General features: G+C 52.5%; 1 protein-coding gene across 4 annotated transcripts in view; it reads left to right on the top strand.

Moving 5' to 3' along the window:
* Window positions 1-25,471, top strand: part of LOC146799131 (cholesterol 24-hydroxylase-like) — a 254,690-nt gene that overhangs the window by 83,023 nt on the left and 146,196 nt on the right. The window lies entirely within an intron of this gene.

Below are 25,471 nucleotides of genomic sequence, written 5' to 3'. Positions count from 1 at the left end.
AAGCCAGCCCAAAGCACAGTCTCTTCAAAATGTTGCAGTTGCTGCCTGTGGCTAAAGGAGTGCGGCGGATGAATGTGAGGTGTTATTAGGGACAATAGATATGTGATATTGCCATGTTCTATTGTCATGTGCCATGTGCTATTGTACAATTTCAGTAGTCATCTGATACTGTGCTATTGGGAGGCAATATCTCCTGTTCTGGCTCTACTTGAATTGACGTAAATGTTCAGTATCCCCTTTCTTCCTCTTACTCTCGGTACTCTCTCCGCAATGATGCACGGTATCCTTGCATTATATTTCCACTAGCAGTATGTAAGCAGTGTAACACATGCTAAGATTAATCTTTATATCTTTATTTTTGCCTTTTTACTTTTGCTTTCTCACTTATCAAGAATCTACATCTGTACTGTTTTTCATCAGCTACTTCCAAAGCACTCTAATGCCTTCTAAAGTGAAGCAGTGCTACAAAAGTAAAAAATAAAAAAAATTTAGAGGCACACTATCGCAGCTGTGCCTATTGAAGTGCAGGGATTATTGACAAAAGTCTCTCCTAAACACTGTCCCTTCTCAGTGGTGTGATTGATTTCCATAGGAGGACAAACATTGGCAAAGCCATTAAGTCAGGGTTTAATATGCTAATATATGCAGCAGTAGCACATCAGAGGGAGACAGACGGGAGGGAACCAGAAGAAGCAAGCATAGATGGCTATGGTTTTAAAGTAGTCCCTCATGCTGTTTAATGCAAGTACTGAAGTGGAGGTGGAATGATACACCCAAACAACCAACAGCATTAAGTGAGAGATGATACTTCACTAGGCTGAGCTAAACCATGATTGGCAACGGTATTGTTTAGGTAAGAAAACAGTTATTTATAATGTACTGGTCCTGCTAACTCTTAACTTCAGAGAGAGAGTGCCCTATTTATATGTGGGATTGACGGGTGTTAATAATGAATTAAGTATTATGACAGTAAAGCCAGCAGAAGGCGCACAAAGGAGCATTTTAGAGTGTGAGGGATTGACCAGGAAGCTGTATGCCTTTTTAGGTGGGCTTCAGGGATAGGAAGAACATGGTAGGGGTACTTAATGGAGGGGAGCACCGAAAAGCTTTGAAAGGCAAAAATAACCACCCAGGACTGTTTCCTAAATCCACAATTCCAAGAAAGGTGGGTTTCCTTGCGCGTGTCTCTCTGTAGCATGACGATTAATCCTTCCGAAAAGTGCAAATGAGATACCAGACACATTTTTCAGCAACCCCCACACCTTCTAGCTATCTACCACCTTTACCCTTCCAGTGCCATACATCCGGTAACTGCCCTGCAACTACTCTTATTTTTGCTCAAACCTTTTTAATTGTGTAACATTGAAGATTTGTGGCAGCAACGGCAAGATGTCAGGCCACCAATGCAAAACATTGCAATTTGAAGGTTAAAGGTCATGCAGGTCTGAAAAACCTGTACATCGTTCTAATGTCAATATGTTGAGGGCCAATATGTATTGGGAGTGTAGAAATCGTCCATTGCTCAAGGAGGGCATTGTCGAGTGAATTAAAAACCATATATTATTGTGAGATAGGTCTTTATGAATGGACGGAATACATACAGATGCACATAAGCCCAGCAGGCACCTTGGCTCTTGGATGTCCTAGGTTGTAATTAATTAATCTAGTCCTTTATAGAGGACAGGACTAAAAGTATCACTTGATCCAGAATCCTACAACCTTAAACCTTTGGGTTCCAAATTTGAAGACTGTTAAAATAATTACTGCTTTTGTACAGGGATCTCACTAATATTCTCTGTAGACAACAATTGGACTCCAAGTAAACAGCGGTGTTTGCTACTTTGTAGTTTGTTATTTCAAGCGATAACAGGCAATTTGAGTATTATCATTATGGCATCTTAATAAGGTTTGATGTGCATTAGGCAAAGGAGCATTGCGTTTTGGCATTTTCAATACTGGCACCAGATCGACCCAAACTATGCTGCAACGGGTGCTTAAGTGGCTGCTAACGCCACACCCTGAAGGGGCCAGGGCTGGTTCCATGGATCTACGTGTCACTCACAATAGGGACGGGATTGATTTAGGTGCAGCATGGATCAAAGAGGCCTCTTAAAATTACACGATTCTGTTTAGTTTTATGAGCTTCATAGTATGGGTTATCAGAGACATCTTTCATAGTTTTAATGTTTCTTTCAGAGAAGCAGCCAATAGGCCCTGTACACGGAAGATGTCGGGGGGAGGAAAACATGTGGCACTAATATTGTGATGAGGTAGTGAGGGACGGCTTTAGCACTGGTGGTATCCAGTGCGACAATCTTTGTTGGTGCCCAATGACTTCTTTTTCCACAGATTCCCTCTCTTCCACCCTCCAACAGTGCCCCTCATCTATACATAGCTCCTCACCCACAGCTATTTTATTTGTTTATAGCACTACTCTTACCAGTGCAGGATGTCAGATCACTTTATATAACATACACATTATACTGAGACAATGGATCATACGTGTGTAAATCAGTGCATAGAAAATGTCACATAAGACAAAGAGGACTACAGCGAGCAGGAGTCCTTTTTCATCCATTTTTTTTTTTAAATCTGTTTTTATTGGCATTTAGTAAACAAATACATGAGCAGTTCTTTCATCTTTTCTGCAGTGTGTAGCGACATTAGATGATGTGCATCACTGGACATCAAGATACATTTAATACGACAGTGAGGTTTCAAAAGCTGTTTTCGTCATAGTATTTTAACATACGGTTACTTATAGTACAGTATTTTCCCACAACCAATACATCTAGTGTATATGCACATGTTGCGGAGCTGGTTATGTTTAAATAGTCAATTCGATGCAGATAGATTGGTTAAGCTGTTCATGTGGCAATAACTGTGTACATGGGGTGTTGAACTTGGAGTAGGGTTGGAATGCTCACGTAGGTTGGAGTATATAGAATGCTGTATTTATGCCTCCGAGGGTGCCCCTTAGCAATGCCATTGCCATAAGTTTATGATGTGCAAGAGCATCAAAGTAGTATCATTTAGCTTGTGGCGCATGATCGGTTGTGGAAATGTGGTCTATGAGTGAGGGTCGCGTGCGCGGTGTTGGCTGTTTAGGTCAGGTGTCTGAAGGGACTGGGTTGGCAGGTCTGTGGATTGCTGTAGTGTTGCCAGGATCATATCCCAGTTTTCAGCTATAGGTACTTTCCTGAGACCCTTTATTTCTTCCCGCTTGATCGCTATGCCTTCTGCTCTGGCCCACGCAATGGTGGAACATTTCCAAGTCTGTTCTTGTGGGGGATCTGACGCTTTCCATCGTTTTGTAATTAGTCTTTTGGCCGTGGCTATGCCCAGATCTGGGAACCGGGAGGTGACCTTAGTATTGCGTGTCCTACGGAAGACATGCAGCAGATATGTTTGCCACTCAAAGGGTAGCTCTCTTTCCGTACAGGCACGGAGTGCATCTGCCACTTCTCTCCAGTAGGTGCTGAGGTTGGGGCAGCCCCAGAGCATGTGCACCAGGTCTGCATCAAGAGTCGCGCAGCGGGGACAGGTGGAGTCGGTCGATGGAAGTATCTATTAATGTTAGCTGGCGTTAAGTATGCACGTTGCGTAATGAAGTATTGTAATTGCCTGAGTCGCATATTTCGTGGGATACGAGTGGGCTGGCCAATATCTGTGTCCAGGTTTTATCTGAGAGTTGGCATCCCAGGTCATGCTCCCACTTGCGTCTGAGGGGATCTAGGTTGATTGCCGCGTGATGATGCAGTGAAGCGGCAAACTAACGTACCAGGTGTCTGCCTCGTCCCATGACATGGAGATATTGGATAGTGAGGTGCATTTGTGGTTCAGTGCCTAGCTCTCCCCATTTCTCTGTAAGGGTGGCCACCAGTGAGCAATGTAGGAGGAATTGTCCTGCGGGAAGTTCCTTGTTTGCTGCTAGTGTCGCATAAGGAATCAGTGAGCCCTCGTGATAGAGATCACCTAAGGTCCGTATCCCATCTTCATGCCAATGATGCAAGTCAGCAGCTGTGCACACCGCCGGACCTCTGGGGATGCCTTCCAAAGGGAGGACGGGGGCATAAGGTGTGGCATGTCGTGTTAGGTAGAGGCTCCGTCGATAACACCTATAGGCCACATTCAAATATAAGGGTTCCGGGGGGCGTGTGCGTGTACCAGAATGGAAGAGCGTGTAACGCCCTGAACGTCTCAGGATCGTTTAACAGACACGACAATGAGGACGCAACCACTTGTGAAGGGTTAGTTCTTTTAATGAAGGCAAATAAAATACAAAGAACAAACAAAAGTTATAGTCACTGGAATCCTCCAGGCTAAGTACGTTACCAGCCCACAGCACGGATGGTCCTAACCATCCTCTGCATATACGCCGATCCCGGCGTATGCCAACAGAGGGCAGAAATGAAATGGCCGACAATGCCAATCGGTAGGCTGTGAGGGGCACGAAGAGTGTTGGGGAGAATCGAGGAGTCAGGGAAACACCCAGCCGGGGTCTCTACCTGAAGGGAGCAGCCGCTTCAACTTCTTCCTCAGACTGCACCGGGACGCGGAGTCACCTCCTGGTGATGCGTAACCGATACCCCGATCACAAGCAAGAAGACTGAACCGAGAGCAGCCGCTCGATCGATCCTGTGGACTTCCGAGTCTGTAACGCGGCAAACACCTCCTGGTGTGCGTTACAGCTGGCAGTCCCTGTGTCTCTGGTCGGGCTGGGAGTTACGACTCCAACCAGCAAAAGCGCCACTGCGCTTGGACTCAGCCGAGTCAAAAAGCGAAGCTCAATGGTTGACCGGTAGAGCTTCCGGGTCCTTCACAGGTGACGATGGGGCAAGACACGGCCCAGGGAGTAACGACTCGACCTACCTCCGTTCTTGCCTTACTGGAGCACCACTCCGGAACACTGCTCTTCACGAAGCAGGTACGTCGGTGTAAACACAATATCCGACAGCCTTGTACCTCCCGGTTCCTCCCTTTATAGGGCGTGTTTTCCTCGAGTTATGTAACAGCTCTCCTGTTTACATAAGGGCGTGTTTCCCTTGAGTTATGTAACAGCTCTCCTGTTTACATAAGGGCGTGTTTCCCTTGAGTTATGTAACAGCTCTCCTGTTTACATAAGGGTGTGTTTCCCTTGAGTTATGTAACAGCTCTCCTGTTTACATAACCTCTCAACCGCTAAGCATCCTGGGAGATGTAGTCCGTTTTCGCTGGTTACCGTTTTCCTCCCCTCGTATGACAGGAATTCTTGACAGTACATCCTCCCTCTCAGCGGCTCCCCACGGGTCCAGCGCTGGCAGGAAAACGCCAATGGAACAAGGAGACCAAGCGCGGAGCATGAACCCCTTCAGCCGGTTCCCATGAATGCTCCTCCGGGCCATAGCCTTTCCACGTAACCAGGTACCACAGCTTCCCCCTGCGCCATTTGGACGCCCGTATGCCCGACACTTCATACTCCACCTCCGACTCCACGCATACCGGCCTAGGTGTCCCAGACGGCTTGGAGGGTGCTGGTTTGAGCAACGATACATGAAAGACAGGGTGTATCCGCAATGACTGGGGCAAGCACACCTTCACGTTCACAGGACCCATACACTTGGTAATTCGATAGGGGCCCATGTACTTGGGATGGAACACACTGTTCTTTCGAAACCTCATGTTTCTTGTGGATATCCAGACGTAGTCTCCAGTGCGGTACAGTGGCCCGGGCCTTCTCTTCCTATCTGCCGCAGCCTTGTATCTTCTCTTGGCCTCTATTAGGACAGCCCTTGAGCGCATCAACGTGTCTTTTATGTGTGCCACCCTGTCCGCTGTGGCGGGAATCCTGTCCTCCCTGAACGGATGTAGAAATGGCAAGAACCTGGGATGTTGGCCATAGTTGCTATAGAACGGAGATGACTGTGTGGAGCTGTGAGTGGCGTTGTTATAGGCTATCTCTGCAACCCATAGCAAGTCGACCCATTCTTCCCTGCCCTGGTCCACAAAACATCGCAGATACTGTTTGAGCGTTTGGTTCAGGCGCTCGGTTTGGCCGTCCGTTTGAGGGTGGTAGCTGGTGGACAGGGCGGTCTTAACATGCAGCGCAGTGCACCAAGTCTTCCAGAATTGCGCAGTAAACTGCGACCCCCGGTCCGACACGATCACCCCAGGTAATCCATGCAGTCGTACCACATTCTTTAGGAGTAGTGACGCCAATTCCCCGGCCGTAGGGACTCTCTTGCAGGGGATGAAGTGCCCCATTTTCGTCAAGTAATCCACCACCACCAGTATTGCCGTCATCCCCTGGTCTACCGGTAGGCCCACCACGAAGTCCAGTGATATGCTATCCCATGGTCTATCCGGGGTCGGAAGTGGATGTAAGAGCCCTTGGGTTCGGCCATGGTCGGCCTTCATGGTAGCACACGTAGGACACTCCTGTCCCCACCTCCTGACATCCACTCTCATGGTTGGCCACCAGAAATGCCGTCCCATGCTAGCCACCGTTTTTTCAAAGCCCAAATGACCTGCGCATGGAGAGTCATGGCACCAGATGAATGCTTGTTTCCTTAGCCTAGGCGTGGGTATCAATAGGCACCTGCCCTTCAGGGGTATCCCGTCCTTCAGCTGCCATTCTCTGTGACTGAGGAGCCACCTCCGCCATGCGAATGACCTGATCCCTCTCTTTATTCCCCTCAGGAAAGTATCCGGTTGGATAACCCCCAATACCATCCTCGGGGAAATGATGGAACGCTCGGTTGCAGGCAATGGTTCCTTAACTGCAGATTGACGGGACAGGGCGTCCGCCTTCCGGTTTTCCGTCCCCGGCCGATATGTGATGCGGAAGTTGAACCCCGCAAAGAAGATCATCCACCGCAGCTGCCTGGGAGAAAGGTGTCTAGTGGCCGTCATGAACTGTAGGTTCCGATGGTCCGTGTACACCGATACCACATGTCTTGCCCCCATCAACCAATGCCTCCATTCAGTGAAGGCGTCCTTGATTGCGAGAAGCTCCTTCTCCGCAATATGGTAGTTGCGTTCGGCGTCGTTGAGTTTGCGGGACATGTACGCAACGGGATGAAGCACCCCTGTGTCGTGGTTGCGTTGGGACAAGATAGCCCCCAGCGCCACATCCGATGCGTCCGCTTCCACCACGTAGGGGAGATCCGGATCGGGGTGAGCCAACACCGGCGCCTTACCAAAGGCGCTTTTCAGGGCCTCAAAGGCTGTGTTCGCTTCAGGGGACCAGACAAACTCCTTGGACTTCCTCAGTAGCTGTGTGATTGGGGCCACCAATCCTGAAAATCCATCTATAAACCGCCTGTAAAAGTTGGCGAAGCCAATGAAACTTTGGACGTCCTTCACGCTTTGGGGCACCGGCCATTCTTTCACCGCCTTGATCTTTCGTTCTGCCATCTCCTGTCCCTCTGGACTCAGCATCACTCCGAGGAATTCCACGGATGTGACGTGGAAGTCACACTTGCTGAGTTTACAAAACAGCATGTTGTCCCTCAGCTTTTGGAGCACAGCTTTGACGTGGTGTACGTGCTCCTCCACACTGGACGAATAGATGAGGATGTCGTCGATATATACGACCACGTAGATATCCAACTCCTCTCTGAATACCTCATTCAAAAAGTACTGAAAGGCTGCCGGGGCGTTGCACAGACCGAACGGCATGACGAGGTACTCAAAAAGGCCGAACCTGGTCTTAAAGGCGGTCTTCCACTCGTCTCCGTCCCTCATGCGCACCAGATGGTATGCCCCTTTCAAATCCAACTTGGTGTAGATACGAGCTTTCTTGACCTGTTCCAGAAGTACACTGATGAGAGGCAAGGGGTACCGATTTTTTATGGTTATCGCATTCAATGCCCTAAAGTCCACACAGGCTCTCAGCTCCCCATTAGCCTTCGGGATGAAGAAGAGTGGCGAGGCGGCCGGAGACTTGGACGGGCGGATGAATCCTAGCTTGAGGAGTTTATCCAGGTACCCCCGGAGATGCACGTTTTCAGGCTCCGTCAGGGCATACAGCCTGCCGCTGGGAACGCTGGCTCCTGGCACCAGGTCGATCTGGCAGTCAAACTGTCTATGTGGTGGTAGCACTTCCGCCTTCACCTCATCAAATACATCCTCAAAACTGTGATAAGCCTGGGGGAGAGCCACATCTTTTTCTGCCGCTGTAGCCACCGTCTGACTCCCGCTCTCATCTGCGTCAAGGGATTCCGTTCTTATTCCACAATGCAGGATGCAATACGGTGACGTCATTTCGAGGCGATGTGTTGGCCAATCCACAAAGGGGTTGTGTTTCTGTAGCCACGGCAATCCCAATATGACGCCATATTGGGGCGCTCGGATGATGTTAAAATCGATTTGTTCCAAATGGTTCCTCCCATATCTCATCGGAAGGACCCCCGTGTGCTGTCCGATGGGCCCCGTCACCAATCGCCTTCCGTCTACCGCATAGACGTCTTCGGGTACTGCTTTGGGAAGAAGCACCAGCCCTAGCCTGCATGCCTCGTTGTGGTCCATAAACATGCCAGTGGCCCCTGAATCCACCATGGCCACAACGGGTATCCACTGGTCATGCACTCCCACGTGCACCGTGATAAACAGGTGTCGTTGTCCCTTAGTGACCGAGTTGGAAAGTGAAGGGATGGATGAGTGACTCCGAGATGCCCCTTCTCTGGTCTTGGAGTCCTCTAGTTTTCCGCCGGTATGTCCACCACGGCTGTTACCGACCGGTTGGCCCGATAACGTGACGTCTTCGGTTTGGCAGGGCATTCACGTACGTAGTGGCCTTTTTTGCCACAATATAGGCACAATCCTTGTTTACGGCGTGACTCTTTCTCCGTGGCTGTGAGGCTCGCTCGTATTGCGCTGATGTCCATGGGTTCTCCCTTGGATGCGGTGGAAGTTTCAGGACTTCCCACCGTCACATAGGATGGAAGGGATTTTCCTTTTCTCCCATGATCCCCCTTTCTTTCACTTAGCCTATGTTCCAGCCGTAATACCAGGTTGATAAGGCCCTCACATGTCTTGGGTTGAGGGTCAATATGAGCCACGGCGTCCTTGAGCTCATCGCACAGCCCTTGATGGAAGAGCGCCGTCTGTTTAGCAACAGGCCACTTGGTTTCCGCAACCAGCCTTCGGAACGCGTTGAGATACTGCACCAGGTCGTTGGATCCCTGTCTCAACTCAAGCATTTCACGGTCCGCCGTGTACGAGTCAGCCCTTCTGTCGAATACCTTCAGGAATTCCTCGCGAAAAGCACCCCAATCACATAAGAGGGGGTCGTCCCTGCTCACCAGAGGTACGGCCCATTGTGCCGCGTTTCCAGCCAAATAGGATATAAGGAAAGCCACACGAGCCTGACTCGTGGGGAACGCCTTTGGTTTGCACGATAAATGTAGCGCCACTTGTGTGAGGAATACCTGCACTGTGTTAGGATCCCCACTGTACCTCTCTGGTGTTGCCAAGGGGATGGCTACCGGCATTTCCACTACTACCGCAGGGGTCTGGTTCGTGAGGGAGGTGCTGGGCGTGAGCGGGTCCAATTGGATAGCATCCAGTCTGGCTTTTACATCGGCTGTTTCTTGCCTAGAGGCAGCCACTTCAACTTGCATGGCCGCTAAAGCAGCCAGCACATCATCAAGTGTTGCCATGTCTGTTATCGACCGGGAGACAGTTAGTGTTATTAAGGTCGGATATTTTGTAACGCCCTGAACGTCTCAGGATCGTTTAACAGACACGACAATGAGGACGCAACCACTTGTGAAGGGTTAGTTCTTTTAATGAAGGCAAATAAAATACAAAGAACAAGCAAAAGTTATAGTCACTGGAATCCTCCAGGCTAAGTACGTTACCAGCCCACAGCACGGATGGTCCTAACCGTCCTCTGCATATACGCCAATCCCGGCGTATGCCAACAGAGGGCAGAAATGAAATGGCCGACAATGCCAATCGGTAGGCTGTGAGGGGCACGAAGAGTGTTGGGGAGAATCGAGGAGTCAGGGAAACACCCAGCCGGGGTCTCTACCTGAAGGGAGCAGCCGCTTCAACTTCTTCCTCAGACTGCACCGGGACGCGGAGTCACCTCCTGGTGATGCGTCACCGATACCCCAATCACAAGCAAGAAGACTGAACCGAGAGCAGCCGCTCGATCGATCCTGTGGACTTCCGAGTCTGTAACGCGGCAAACACCTCCTGGTGTGCGTTACAGCTGGCAGTCCCTGTGTCTCTGGTCGGGCTGGGAGTTACGACTCCAACCAGCAAAAGCGCCACTGCGCTTGGACTCAGCCGAGTCAAAAAGCGAAGCTCAATGGTTGACCGGTAGAGCTTCCGGGTCCTTCACAGGTGACGATGGGGCAAGACACGGCCCAGGGAGTAACGACTCGACCTACCTCCGTTCTTGCCTTACTGGAGCACCACTCCGGAACACTGCTCTTCACGAAGCAGGTACGTCGGTGTAAACACAATATCCGACAGCCTTGTACCTCCCGGTTCCTCCCTTTATAGGGCGTGTTTTCCTTGAGTTATGTAACAGCTCTCCTGTTTACATAAGGGCGTGTTTCCCTTGAGTTATGTAACAGCTCTCCTGTTTACATAAGGGCGTGTTTCCCTTGAGTTATGTAACAGCTCTCCTGTTTACATAAGGGTGTGTTTCCCTTGAGTTATGTAACAGCTCTCCTGTTTACATAACCTCTCAACCGCTAAGCATCCTGGGAGATGTAGTCCGTTTTCGCTGGTTACCGTTTTCCTCCCCTCGTAGGACAGGAATTCTTGACAAGCGTAAAGATCTGTAGCAGAGTGTATGGTGGATGCAGTGTCGCTGCGTTGTTGGTCTACAAACCATCTGGCGATCCATTGGAGTTGAGCCGCGAGGTAGTAGTGTTCAAAGCAAGGAGCCGCTAAACCCCCCTGATCTGTGGGCAAATATAGTTTTGTGATCGCTACCCTGTGCCGGTTGAGGCCCCAGATAAAGTCCCTGATTGTCTGTTCTAGTTGGGTAAAGAAGGAGGCTGGTAGATATTTAGGTAGGTTGACAAAGTAGTACAGGAGCCTTGGTAAGGCCACCATTTTCACCAGTGCCAATCTGCCCGTGACTGCCAGGGGGAGTGTGCTCCAGAATCGCATCTGAGAGCGAATGGCTGTTAGTGCCCTGCCTAGATTGCCGTCAAAGAGGTCCTGCGGTTGCCGATAGACTCGTATTCCTAAGTAACGAAACGTGTCTGCGCTCCATTGCACTCGCACCCCGGATTTAGCGGCATTAACCTTTAGACCGGATATAGTTGCAAACTCCCCCAGTACACGGGCTAGGTCTTCCGGGATCTGACTGATGTCCCTGCAGTATATCAACAGGTCGCTGGCGTACAACGACACTGTGTGTACCTCGTCGCCTATTGGGATGCCATCCTGTAGTTGGGTTCTCAAGGACATCGCCAGTGCGAAGAGGAGAGGGGACAACGGACAGCCCTGCCTTGTGCCCCATTGCACTGGGATGGCCTCAGAAATGTAGCGGCCCACCCTCACTCTCATCGCCGGGTTCGTGTAAAGTAGTTGAGTCAGCTGCAAAAACGTGGGGCCTAACTGGTACAGCTCAAGGGTCGCAAACATGTAGTCCCATTCGAGGGAGTCGAAAGCCTTTTCAAGGTCAAGTACAAGGCAGCCTGCCTGCGGCCATTCGCATGTGGAGTAGGTCGCTACTCGAAAGAAGCAGCGTAGGTTAAGTGAGGTACTACGGGATGGTACAAACCCATTTTGATCTACATGCACCAAAGAGGGGACTGTTTGAGCCAGTCTGTCCGCTAGAATTTCTAGCCAGTATTTTGTAATCAGAGTTGAGGATGGCGAGGGGTCTGTACGAGTCCATGTCGGTGTGATCTCTGTCAGGCTTTGTTAACGAGATGAGGTGTGCCTCACAGAGTGAAGGGGGAAGGTGCCTCACATCCACCGAGGCTGCAAAAAGAGCATGCAAGCGCGGCACTAATGTTACTTGATACGCTTTATAATATTCGCCGGGAAGCCGCCAGGCCCCGGGGTTTTGCCCGTTGCCAGCGACGAGATTGCCTCCCTGATTTCCTCTAAGGATATCCTAGCGTCTAGGAGCTCTGTGTGCTCTGGAGATGTCTCGGGCAGCTGTATCCGGTCGAGGAAGGATGAGAGGGCATTTGGGTCTTGTAGCTTGTGGGACTGGTATAGTTGCTTATAGTGATGTGTCAGAGCTGTGTGAATTTCGCGGTGTGTAAGCACTAGTAGACCAGTATCAGCCCGTATGCCGCTTATTGGCACGTGTTTCTGCCTGGTGAGCCAGGCTAAGAGTCGCCCCGCGCGGTCAGCAGTGGCATGCGTGCGGGCTGTGTGCGCTGCGTAGTTATGGCAGCGGAGGCACTCCAGCAGTTCGGAGTGTTGTGTGCGTAACGCTTCTAGGTGATGGTGGTCTCTACCCCTTTCCTCGCCATGTGCCTCGTACCGTAGTAGTTGTGTTTCTATTTTAGTTAGGTCATGTTGCAAAGTCTTACGTATGTTCCAGGTCGTGGCCAGACAGTGTCCACGCATTGTGACCTTGAAGGCCTCCCACTCCACTAACTCGTCCCTGGTGGTACCCTCGTTAAGTTCAAACTAATCAAGGATAGCCGTCCCCAGCGGCGAGCGAAAGGGCCGGTCCTCAAGTGCCGCCGTTTGTAATCTTCAGATGGGGGTGGGAGGGCGCCCAGATTCTCAGTTAAGCTGTAAGAGTTGGGGGTTGTGATCTGAGTGCGTGCGGCCTAGGTATTCTGTATGGTGTATCAGCGGGAGCAGTGTTGGAGACCCCACAATCCTATCTAATCACACGTGTAACTTGTGTACCGCCGAGTAATACGAGTAGATCCGAGTATCAGGATTAGTGGCATGCCATATGTCTATTAGTGCCCGGTAAGTCAGCCAGTCTGCGAGGGCTCGCGCGTTGGACGCTGCGGTGGTCCTGGTGAGAGGCGGAAATGATCTGTCCAGTTCGACATCTAACACTGAGTTAAAGTCTCCTCCGATGAGCCAGGGAACCCCATTCCAATTGGCATGTTTCCCTGTGAGGCTGACTAAAAAGGCGGACTGGTTGACATTGGGGCCATAGACGGAACCCAGGAGAATCTGCTGACCATTGAGTCTCCCGCTAACAAATGCGTATCTGCCCTCCGGGTCAACTAGCGTCTGTTCACTTACAAATGGGACTCCAGCTCTCACCAAGATAAGGACACCCCGCGCATGGGCCGAGTAGATTGTGCCGTATATATGGCCCCTCGATCTACCTCGCAGTCGCCCTAGCTCTATATGCGACATGTGCGTCTCTTGGAAGGCAATGTCAACAGCTCTGCGCCACAAATAGGTGTAAATGGAATATCTGCGTGTGGGTGTGTGTATACTGCGCACATTTCATGTGATTATATTGACTTGTACCATGGTATAGTTGTTTGGCAGACAAGACTGAGCAGGAGGGGCAGGGCATATTGATGTGTGTGGCGTGTCCGTTTATTCCAACCCAGAAACATTAAAAACAGGGGGGAGATGGAAAACAAGCTAACTTGCGCTTAACTGTGGGGGCGAGCACTGAAGTGATGCTCGTCCAAACTATGAGGCCCAACCAGGGGCTAAAGATAGAGAGGAAAAACTCTATGGTCAAGGGACGTCTAGTGTGGGTACTGGTGGCACGCATATGGTGTGTGTCGAGTTTCCCCTTGGTGTCAGGGTGTAACCCAGTATTCCCCGTGCCAATATGTGACGCTGAGCAGTGTGAGCAGTGCGCACGATGCGTCGCCCGAGCTGCAGCGGTAGCCGCTTGCTGCGATGTGCATGGTACGCGTGACAGCCCCTGCTGCCTGTAGGGGGTAAGTGACCAACTAGAGTGTCAAGCATAGTACAATACAATGCTGGCGTTGCAGATACTTGAGGTTGATGTGTCCGAGCTGTAAGTTTTCATTGTGTCATATAATTTCGTCCGCCGTTTGCGGGGTGACTTCTGGCATTCGACATTCTTCGGATCCGTCCAGCCTGGATAACGTGGAGCCGCCAGTGTCAGAGAGCCTCGATGGACTATCGAGGCAAGCAGGGCTGGAGCTTACTGGTCCCAACAACGCCGCCATGTGGATAGCCTCTTGTCTCTCAGCCTGTCTCTGTGTCAAGTTGGGGGAGGTGGAGACCGCCATGGCTCCTGTCCGGGGTCTGTTCCACCCGCCGCGTCAACGTCTTCTCCTGCCCGACATCCTTGGTCGTTGTCCCCAGGAGGCCTTGGCCCAGACAGTAGGCCCGATTCCTCCAACCAGTCCCAGGTGTCAGCGGGGGAGTCAAAGAAGCGTGCTGTTCTGTTCGCGACCACCCGCAATTTGGCTGGAAAAAGGAGTGAGTAGATGAGACCCAGTTCACGCAACTGTTTCTTCACTGCTGTGTATACACTTCTGCGGCGTTGCACTTGTGCTGTGAAGTCCGGGAAGAACATAGTGCGGCTATTGTCTACTGTTATGTCTGCCAGTTTGAGGGTTTCCCGGAGGATTGAATCTCTGTCTCTGTATTTGAGGACTTTGAATAGGAAGGGGCGAGGGCGGGCGCCCGGCGGTGGTTTCTGTGCAGGGACTCGGTGAGCACTTTTGATTACAAAGTGGGCAGATAGTGTACCATCCAGGAGTAGCTCCTTAATCCAGTTTTTGGCGAATTCTTCTGGGTTTCGCCCCTCCTTGCCCTCCGGCAGACCCACCACACGGATGTTATTGCGGCGGGAGCACCCTTCTGCATCCTCCACCTTGTCTTTCAGGTCATGTACACAGTCAATAAGGTCTTGTAAGGCGGCCGCATGACTTTGAGTGATTGGTTTCAGTTCCGCAATTGACCGCTCCTGCGAGCACACTCTGTCTCCGAGCTTCTGGTGGTCGGCACGCAGCAAGTTAAAGTCTGATGTGACTTTATCAATTTTGGACTCAAGCGAGGCGCGGGTCTGGTCCAATGAGGATCCTATCTTTTTTACTGCAGCCAGCACCGAGTCTAGCTTGGAAGCTAAAGCAGCGTGTGGCGTTTCAGCTGCTGTTCCTCCTTGCGTCGTTGACTGATCTGCACTGTTGCTGCGCACATTGAGGTGCTGGTTGGTGGCGTGTAGGCGACCCATCGCCAGCTGTTGCGCCGTTGGCATCCGGTATGCGGCTGTATGGGCAGATCTAGATGTCCAGTTTTCCCTCGTATGCGCCCTTCTGGTGATGTGCTTCTGCTGTGAACCTCGGTGTTCTCTAGCGTCCCCGTAGGTCCCCGGTGAATTTAGCGCGCCCAGCTCTTCGCTATCTCACGATGCAGGCACTGCACAAGGTGAACTGACGACCGTTCCCAGCAGCTTGACGTGTGGAGGGGGGACAGGTCTGTTGTGCCAGCCAGAGGTATCTGGTATCTGGCACAGTTACCCTCACCCTAGTTGCATCAGCCCAGGGGAGGGGAGAGGGGAGGCACGGGCGAGGTGCGCGTCTCAGTACTAATACGGCTGCCACTTAGTACAGCTCTGTGGCGCGACTCCTACTATGTTGCCGCAAGGTGACCAACTGTCACGGAGGGCTGGAAGTACAGCACCAGGCGTCCGATCCGTGTTTGGGGTTGCGGCAAGGCGAAAAGGGTCTTTCTCATGTAAAGTCCCCTCGTGCCGACAGGTGGTGGAAGGACCAACCGTTTAAATGGGCACGCAGTCCTGTTCGCGCCAGTAGTCTGTCCCCTGAGAGCCTCTCCCGCAGTGTGGTAGCGAGTATTGCAATGTTCTGCCATTCTTCGCAGGTGTTGAGGCCTGGTGTGTACACTAATCACCATCTAGTGAGGACCTGCTGCCCACGTGTGGACTCAGTTTTCCCCTTGATGTAGCGCAGGTGGTAGAGAGTAATCACCGTCAGCAAATCGTGTTGGGAGAAGGGTGGGAGGGGGTGCACCCCCAGCACCTCACCTGCAGCTAGAGGGATGAGGCGGTAAAGCAGAGCGAGGCAGCCCCTTGAAAGCAGAGCAGTGTTGAGGAAAGGCAGCAGGCATGAACTGCCAAAAGGTCTCTACAAGATGCAGTAAACTATTCAATCTCGCCCGCGGGCAGCAGTTGAGGCTCCCGGTTTTACAGTTCGCCCAGTGACGGCCTAGGCCCGATCCGACCCCCGCGCCCGCGACACAGCAAGGCCGCTCTGCTCTCCCTCAGTGTCAGGTGGCAATGATGGAGTCCCCCTGCCCCCATGTACATGGGATCTGTCCAGTGGGGGAGGTTCTCTGGGGCAACAATCACCGGGAACACCCTCGCATCCGTCCACCGGCCCTCCAAAGCCTCCTGCTCACCTGCGTCTGTCGCTCCTCTCAGAACAGTGGGTCTTGGGCGTACATCATGAGCGCGGCCACCAGTTTGCCGCCCCCGGGAACTTCAGTAGGACGGGCATATGTGTTCAGTAATGTCGTGTAGGCCGTAGCAGGCTTAAAAGGGAAAAGCCTGCGATCCAGCTGCGTGTTCGTCAGCCTCCCCGCTGTCGTGGCAGCAACCACAGTTGTGTGTAGGGTAGAGGATAGCCCAGCCACTTCAGTCGCGATGCAGGTGTGTAGGAGTGTTGTTCTGGCCAGCAGTTGGAGGGTTGCGCCGGCAGGTCTCTGTGTGGACCCAGCTGATGAGTGCAGCTTTGGCGGGCTCAATAGGGGCCAGCTAGCCCGGGGCACAGTACCTTGTAGAGGACATGAATGCGTGACACGCATCTGTAGGCCTCAGCGCATCACCTCCAGAAGCCCTCTCCTGCTGGGCCGCACCGCCCGATCACCTCATCTCATCCAGCCAGGACCGGAGGCTTGCTCACATTTGCAGCGGCTACACCGCCGCTACGGCCGAGGGAGTCAGGCGCCGCTCCGCAGCGGAGAGGCCCGGCAGCGCAGGTTTGCAGATCAGAGGCCCCGCCTGCGGCCGTAGCGCCCGAAGGACATCTCACCGGCGAGGCCCACAGTGCCCGTAGCTCCGGCCAGCAGCAGTCCGCCCACACGAGACAGGGTGCATGGGCGACGCGCCGCAATACAAGCTCAACTCCGCGGCTCGAATGTGCCTGGGCAGCGGGGAATAATTAGGTTTACCAGGATAATTAGGGGTTCTCAAGTGGAGCTCTAGCTACTAGCGTCCGCCATGTTAGGTTGGCTCAGGAGTCCCTTTTCATCCATACCAGCAGGAACTACATTTTAAGAGTGCTTGCTCTGGAGAAACACAAACTCAGGATTAAAAACATATCACAGTGGTTGGCGTAATTAGATTTCATTATTCACTCCTATCCAAACAAACCCGTTTTAAAAACCTTGAGAAAAGGAAAGCCTGGGGAAGAAAACAGAAGTTTCTAAATCTATGCCTTGCAGTTTGCATGCAGCGCTTTGATGACAGTTTATAGCTTACTGTGCAATATTAGGATTGGAAATTATGAACTACAAGTAACCAAAGGATCTCTCTGACCATATCAGTGACCCACTAAGCTTAGTACATCAAATACAATTCTGTGATTTCCATGGTACACATTCTTTGCAGCAGACAAATGACCCACTATGCTCCTTTATGATGACAAAACTGATCTCTCTCCAGCAGATACATTAATCACCAGAGTTGAGTTCTTGACAAATTTATTGTTGTCTGAAAATTGCTGGGCCGTCAAGGAACTGTGCAAGGAGTGCTCAAGCTCCAGATTCAACGCGCTGATGTCAATGCATTGTGGAGAAGGAGAGGAAAGCTTAATTCCTTAGCAGAGGCAGCTGGAGGATCACTGCACCCTGTCAGAAAGGTGCAGTTCCAACCAGGAAGGTTTTCTGGTGTCTCTGGAGCAAACAATGGCTTTGTTCCTGAGTAACCTTCTGCTCAAAAGTGTGAAACACCTTGTCGATGGCCTTCAAGACCGGATCTGGCCAGAGCAATGTAGCTGCTACTTAGGGAAAGAATGCCCAGTGACCCAGTGCTGTCACCATCGTGGAAAATAATTTCTTCTGCATCAGGCCTGTAAACGTGACCTACATGCAGGGACGGTGCAGTGCTTTCATCAAGTGTTGTGCTTCCTCATTAACCAATCAGGTGCTTGGCTCAATCCTTTCTTTCCAAGTCCATGTACAGCCTAAGCATTTTTTTGTAGATTAACTTTATACAAACCAAGCATGTCTTCGTAGATTTACTTTATACTACCTAAGCATGTCTTCGTGGACTAACTTTATACAACCTAAGCATGTCTTCGTAGATTTACTTGATACAACCTAAGCATGTCTTCGTAGATTTATTTTATGGTTTAATTCTTTTTATTAAGCATTGCAAAAGAAAAGTGCTCACTGTTAGGGTCAGGCAGGGCCCGGCTGAGATAAAAGGCAACATAACAGTTTCCAAAGTGAACAATCAACTCCCACCCCCTACCCATTGCCCGAAGAAGTGAAAGGAGGAAAGGAAAAGAAAGGATAGAGACCACCCCCCACCCGTCCACGGTCCAAGTTGGTGAGAGCGCGCTGGGCCAGGTGATGTGACAGACCTGGAGTTCATGACCCCTAGAAGGCAGCTTCTGGAGTGGTAAGGCGCAGGAGACGTAAATATCTCGGGCATGACAACTCCTGAAATTCTTGTGCGAGCAAAGTGAGGAAGGGCTGCCACAGATCGCTGAAGGAGGAGCCCTTCTCAGCCAGAGTAAGAGAGATCTTTTCCATTCCCAGGACCTGCCAGAGTCTTTGATACCAGCCCGTGGGTGTAGGTGTGCGGGGAGTTTTCCAGTGCATCAGGATGTTTTGGACGGCTGTACCCAAAGCTATGGCTATCTGTTTCCCTCGTCTAGATTTGAGGGGATAAGTGAGGTGTTGGGCACTCCTAGGAGGACATATGCAGGTAGTCTGGGGAGTTCCGTGTCGAGATGTTTATCTATTTCGTCTTATATGTGCGTCCAGTAGGTCCGGAGATGTACACAATCCCATAGCACGTGTACTATTGTGCCCCTTTCACCACAACCCCTCCAACAGTCAGGGCTCTGTGTCGCGTCAGCTTGGTGTAGTCTCTGTGGGGTGTAGTACCAATGAGAAAACTAATTTTTTGAAGATTTCATTGAAGCCCACATGTGTTGATGTGTGGCATGCCCTATAGCATGCCCCTTCCCACTCCTCGAGAGTGTGATTACGCCCCAAGTCCCGCTCCCATCGTGCCCTCCCCATGTGGTAAATGTGGGAGTGTCTGGCTTGTAGCATCTTATAAAGATCGGAAATCAGTTTCTTATCTGAGGTCCTCGTTATGAGCCACCGTTCATATGGCGTAAGGAGCCTGGCCACTTGTGTACGGTTGTCAGGGTGCATGGCCTAGTGTAGGACCTGAAGGTAGCGCATACGCTCTGTCTGTCGCAGACTGTAGTCGGTCCGGAGCTGTGGGAAGGAGATAATATCCCCTTTTACAAATAGGAGACCTAGCGCACGGCATCCGGCCTCTTGCCACAGGTGAAAGGACTGAGAAACCGTCCCAGGGCCAAAGTCCGGATTATCCAAGATCGACATGAGCGACGAAGCGAAAGGTCGTGAGCTCGTGGTGCGTGCACGTCTGGTCCCAGACTGTTAGGATTGGGTGTGTCACCTGCGAGGCATAGAGGTTAGGGGGACGATGAACTTTCCGGAGAAAAGGAACCTTCATGAGAGAGGTACCCGAAACTGCTCGGTCTTGGAAGAGCCAGTTTTCTCAGATTCAGAACAGCTCCATTCGACCAGATATCTAAGCTGTGTAGCCTTGTAGTAGAGGGTGAGATCCGGGATCCCGTGTCCCCCTTCATGGGGTGGGAGAAAGCTGACCGCCCGTTTAAGTTGTGGTTTGCGCCCTTGCCAGATGAAAAGTGAGAGGTCCGATTGAACCTTCTTGAGCCAGACAGTGGGATGTGACAGGGGGAGTGTTTGAAATAAATAAAGAATTTTAGGAAGCACTGTCATCTTTATCGCCGCAATGCATCCCAGCCAGGAGATCCGGTGGTGTCTCCACCAGCGAAGTTCGGAGCGGATGTGCGTGCGGAGGCATGAAAAGTTTGCTAATCTCATGGCTTGCAGGGTTGGAGCCAAATGTATGCCCAAATGTGGGACAGTGTCGTCCGACCAACGAAGAGGGAAGCAAGTCTGTAGTTTGGCTCTCCTGTGTGGATAGGGAGAGATTCATCGCAATAGATTTGGTCAGGTTGACCCTGAACACAGAGACTCCAGCAAAGGTGTCTAGTTCCTCCAGGAACGCGCCCAGGGCCCTCCCGGGGTTCGCTAGAGTGACAAGCATATCGTCCGTGTAAAGGCTGATGGTGTGAGTATCCCCCCCAAATCGATTGCCCGTGATCAGCGTGTGGTCTCTAACTCTCTGCGCCATAGGCTCACAAGGCGACAAGGGGCAGCCCTGTCGCGTTCCTCTGTGGATTGAGAAGGGCGTGGAGGTATGCCCATTAATTCTCACCATTGCCTTTGGGGACCGGTAGCAGTTTAAGATGTGGGTCCTCATTTTCTCCCCAAGGCCTATGCGTACCAGTACCTGCTCAAGATATGGCCAGTGGACCCGATCAAAAGACTTCTCTTCGCCGATCGTGAGGAGCAGGTGCTTCCCCAGTATGCGGGAGGCCTTTTCAAGGAGGTGCGTGACCCGTTTTGTATTATCGCTTGTCTTCCGTTGCGGTATAAACCCGGCTTTGTCTGGGTCCACTATTCCCTGCATGTAAGGGGCGAGCCAGCTCGCCAGGATGCTGGTGTAAAGCTTCAGATCTATGTTCAAAAGTGAAATGGGCCGATATGAGCCGCACTCTGTCTTGTCTTTCCCGGGCTTGGGGAGGACGACTATCGCCGCCTCAAACATGGAAGGAGGGATGGCCCCGGATGTTGCGAAAGAATTAAAAAGCCAGGTGAGCAAGGGAGCTAGAGTCCCACAGAATTGCTTATAGAAGGATGCTGTGTAGCCGTCAGGGCCGGGAGATTTACCTAGTTTCAGACGGGCGATGGCCGAAATAACCTCCTCCGGTCTGATCTCCCTTTCGATATGGGCTTCCTGGCCCGGAGTAAAGGTGGGGAGATTGGCCTCGGATAGGTAGGAGTCGATGTCCGCCTTGTCCAGAGGCTGGTCATCATAGAGTTGGGCATAAAACTTGCGGAAGGTGTCAACAATAGGCGCGTCGTCAGAGCAAGTATTGCCCTTGCCATCTCTGATTTCTTGTATACCCTCGTGTAAGCGGACCTCGCGGAGCCAGTGCACAAGGAGACGGCCACATTTATCGACGCCTGTGTAGAAGGAGTGTCGTAACCGCATCGCGGCGTATTCTGCTTTGTCCCAATTTAAAGCCGTCAGTTGTTTCCGGGCTGCCGTGAGTTGTCGCCATATGCGGGGAGCTCCAGTTCGTTAGTGCATCTGTTCTAGTTCCCGCACCTTCTGGGTCAGCTCCTCCCGCTTTGCCTTGCGGTCCGCGTTGTCCGCGGAGGAAATAGCAATCACCTACCCCCGAATGACCGCTTTTAGAGCTTCCCAGCGCATGGAGAGGGTGGTGTCTAGTGTGTCATTGTGCGATAGGTAGTCCTCTATTGCGCGTTGTATCTGTGTGACCGAGGCTGGCCTATGTAAGAAAGTGTCCCGGAAGCGCCAGTGTCTAGTCGGGTGGTAGGTCAGTGGGAGTGCCAGCATGAGTTCTACTGGGTTGTGATCCGACAGGGAAGCTGTAAGTATGTCTGTGGAGAGTGTAGCCTCACGGAGAGTTTTAGAGCCAAGTAAGTAATCGAGCCTCGCATAAGTTTTATGAGCATTGGAATAGTACGAGAATGCCCATGTGTGAGGGTGTTGGTGTCGCCAGAGGTCTGTGAGGTCTAGGTCGTGTAGTGTGGTGCGCCCAGAGGAGGATCACCCACCTGGCTCGCGCGTTGCGCCGACCTGTCAAGGTCATTGTTAAATACTAAGTTAATGTCCCCCCCTAGTAATAAGTGGTGTTCCTGGGTTGCAGTGGCGGCAGTTAGGGCGTCTTGCAGAAAGCGTTCCTGTCCCTCATTAGGGGCATAGATGTAGCCCACAACCACCTTGTGCCCCCCTATAGTAAAGTGATAGGTGCGGAGCCGACCCTTGATCTCTATCCCCTTCTGGAATGCCTTCCCCTGAAAAGCCCTGGAAACCAGTATGGCTACCCCTGCCGTTTTAGAGGATGCGTAAGAGAAAAATTGGGTCGGGAAGGCGCGATATCGAAGCCGGTAGCAGTCCCTGGGGAGGAGGTGGATCTCCTGCAACAGGCAGATGTCCGCCTGTGTACTCTCCAGATATGAGAGGAGTGCCTTGCGCTTAATGGGATTGTTGAGGCCTCTCACATTAAACGTGAGAACTTTAAGTGAAAGTGGCGGCATCTCGCATCAAGATGTGGATCAAGACAGCAGGACTACCAGGGCGTCTGAATGCTCTCGCCGGAGTAAGGGGCTTGTGACGCGCTCTGGACCGGGCATCCCCCAGAAATAAAGGGCAGCGAGAGAGACCGATAAAGCGAAGAAAAAAATAAAGGCCCATAATAGTTGGAGAAGTGAAAACAAGGCACAACTGGCGCCAAAAAGGAGAGAATAAAGTGTCCATGGATTCAATCAGTAGTTCGTCATCCCAGGATGAGCAGTAAAGGGATCCTGTGGGGCACCGCAAGTGCCCAGCCGAACCGAGTAAAGAGGTAATGAGGTCGGTCAATAGACCGTCGTCCGAGGATGAGCAGAAAGAGAGTCGTTGAGGTCGTTGCGTGACCAAAGGGAACCTCTCCACCCTCCCCCAACCCCCAAAACCTTGAATATGAAATGCGTCTTGGCAGCCGGGGTCGATTACGTTGTCGCAGATTTGGCCAGAGCGTCCGGTAGTGCCGCGAGGGCGGCCTGTTGCTCCTGTTTGACAACTAGCGGGTCCGGGCGCCGAATGCGTCATGGGCTGCGCTGCCACTTCCACCTTGGACGGCCGTCACCTGAGCCCTGATCTGAACACTCTCCCTCGTCGGTGTCCTCCGGAGGGGGAACCCCCAGCAACTTGCACGCCTCGGACAGGGAACGGAGTTGGAACAGTTTCCCATCCTGTCGGAACACCAGACGGAACGGGTGCCCCCAGGAATAGGGGATGTTACGCTGGCGAAGGACCTCTGTGATACATCAGAAGGACTTGCGCTTTTTGGAGTGTGATGGCGGCGAGGTCCTGGTAGAGGGCCAGCGGCTGGTTGTGGAAGGTAAGCGGCTGCATCAGGTGGGCGTTACGGAGGATCTCTTCCTTGGTGCGGAAATCCTGCACGCACACCAAGAAGTCCGCTGGTGGGGCCGTCGTGGCTCTGGGGGGCCAACCCTGTGTGCTCTGTCCAGTTTGAGATCGAAGTCGGGTGGATTACCCAGAATGTGGTTGAAAAGGTCACAGACGTATCTGAAGATGTCACCCGCCTCCTCGTTGGTGCCCACTCCCCGAATTCGAATGTTGTGGCGTTGGGAGCAATTCTCCAGATCCTCAAGATGAGATTGGACTTCCACTTGCTGCTCATGGATTCGGAGGACTTCCTGCTGCATGGCCGCCAATTCTGTATCTTGCGCATCACTCCTGTCCTCCAAAGATGCCACTCTGCACGCTATATCAGCTACATCTTTGCGAATGTCTTTGATTTCCGCTGTGAGATCGCGCTTCACTATCTGGATATCGTCTCTTAGGGTGGCAAACAGGGATTCGAGGAAAGCACGTGTCACCAGTGCATCTGAATTGGAAGCCATCTGTGTTGACGTGTCAGCACCGCCGGAGGCTGCCCGCCCCCTGCCCTGCGCCTGGGCGAACAGGTCCTTGAGGGAGTTCTCTTTCGTGGTCGACTTATCCCTCCTGCCTCTGGTAGTTGACATGCTCGGTGTTCCCCCGCTGTGCTGGCCTGGTCTGACACGTGGGGATCGCCGCAGTGTCGTAGGGACATCTGCTCTATAAAGTCCAGTTAGCTTCAGCTTCGAGAGGTCGCTAAAGTCCCCCCGCAACGCCGCCTGGCTCGCCAGCCCACCACCGTGCACCGGGTCCCAGAGGCCACAGGGATGGATGGCTTGGGCAGGGCGCGTAAGGCCGGCCAACGATGTGCCCTATGTGCCAGCTCTCTCAGCTCAGAAAGGGAGGGTGCGTGGGATCAGAATCTCCGTGTATCTCCGCTACCCACCGATGTGGGCCTCCACTGTTACTGTCCGACGCTGGGCCTAGCGGCCGCAGTCCCCGGACTGCTGGTTCTCCCCCCTCCAGGTGGCCCAGCAGCCTGCAGTCCGTCAGGGATGCTCCAGATGAGGCAGCCAACAGGGCCCAGGTCAGTAGGCGGTAGGCTCAGGGGGCCTCGAGGCCCAGGCTGGAAGGTGAACCTGCTCTCGGCAGAGGTCGGCTGTGCCCGGATGGTAAAGGAAGTGGGGACCGCAGCTGGGGGGCAGATAGGCAGCAAGACTCGCCACCGCCGGCTCTGGTCCGCTGCGCAGCTTCACTTCGGTGGACCCAAGCCACGCCAGACGGGGTGGACCACACGTGTTCGAGCTACCCCCGAGTTGTCCGGGCACTCCACACTCACCCCAGCAGCGCTGTTGTCTTTGTCTGCAAGATGGCGATCGCCCCCTCGAATGTGGCAGCAGGAGAAGTGGAGACAATGGAACTCGCCAATGTGGACCTCTGGATGGCGCTGCACGTCAAGGTCGGGGGTCTGGGCACCCTCTGGTGATGCAGTCTGCCTGCGGCCAGACTCGGGAGCCCTCCGGGGCCCCTCCTCCTTCGACTATACTACGCTGAGCCACGGACTCCCACAGCAAAATGGCCGGATTCCGGGACTCCCCGGGCCCTGGAGGCTTGTGGGTACAGGTGGCCACTTCCAGCTGGGGTCGTGAGCTGTGCTTGATTGGACTGGCACCGCCGGCCGCCCAGAATGTCCACAGCCTCCGTGGTTCCTCCAGTCGCGGCCTGGCAGACTGCCACATCCGTGGGCGGGACCGCGGCCGCCGCTCCCCCGTCTGTCTGCCGCCACCGGTCACTCAATCCAGGCAGTGGGAGGGTTCTTGGGGTCCTGTGCCGCAGCAGCGACCACCGCTCCAATGCCGCGGCAGCGCCGGCAATCTCCGCAGTCGCGAGGCAACCCCTTTTCTGCTGGCGTGGCAGCACCATAGGCCGCGTCGACAATCTCGGCGCTCACCAGGCTGCCCGGAGTCCGGCGCCGATAGTGCCACTGCCGCGGGGTGGGAAGACGTCAGACTCGGGCCACCAATGCAGCGTCTCACCCCCGGCCACTGGTCAGCGCCCTCTGGTAGGTTATGGGGCCCAGGCTGATGCTAAAGTTCAGCAGGTGGAAGAGAGGAGGTAGACCCCATCTTATCTCTCCGCCATCTTGCCACGCCCCGTAGATTTATTTTATACAACCTAAGCATGTCTTCATATATTTATTTTATACAACCTAAGCATGCCTTCATAGATTAACTTTATACAACCTAAGCATGTCTTCGTATATTTACTTGATACAACCTAAGCATTTCTTCGTAGATTTATTGTATACAA

Source organism: Triturus cristatus, chromosome 9, assembly GCF_964204655.1.
Source record: "Triturus cristatus chromosome 9, aTriCri1.1, whole genome shotgun sequence".
Lineage (NCBI taxonomy): Eukaryota > Metazoa > Chordata > Amphibia > Caudata > Salamandridae > Triturus > Triturus cristatus.
Note: the sequence above shows the minus strand (reverse complement) of the source record. Positions and strands in the feature narration are given on the sequence as shown.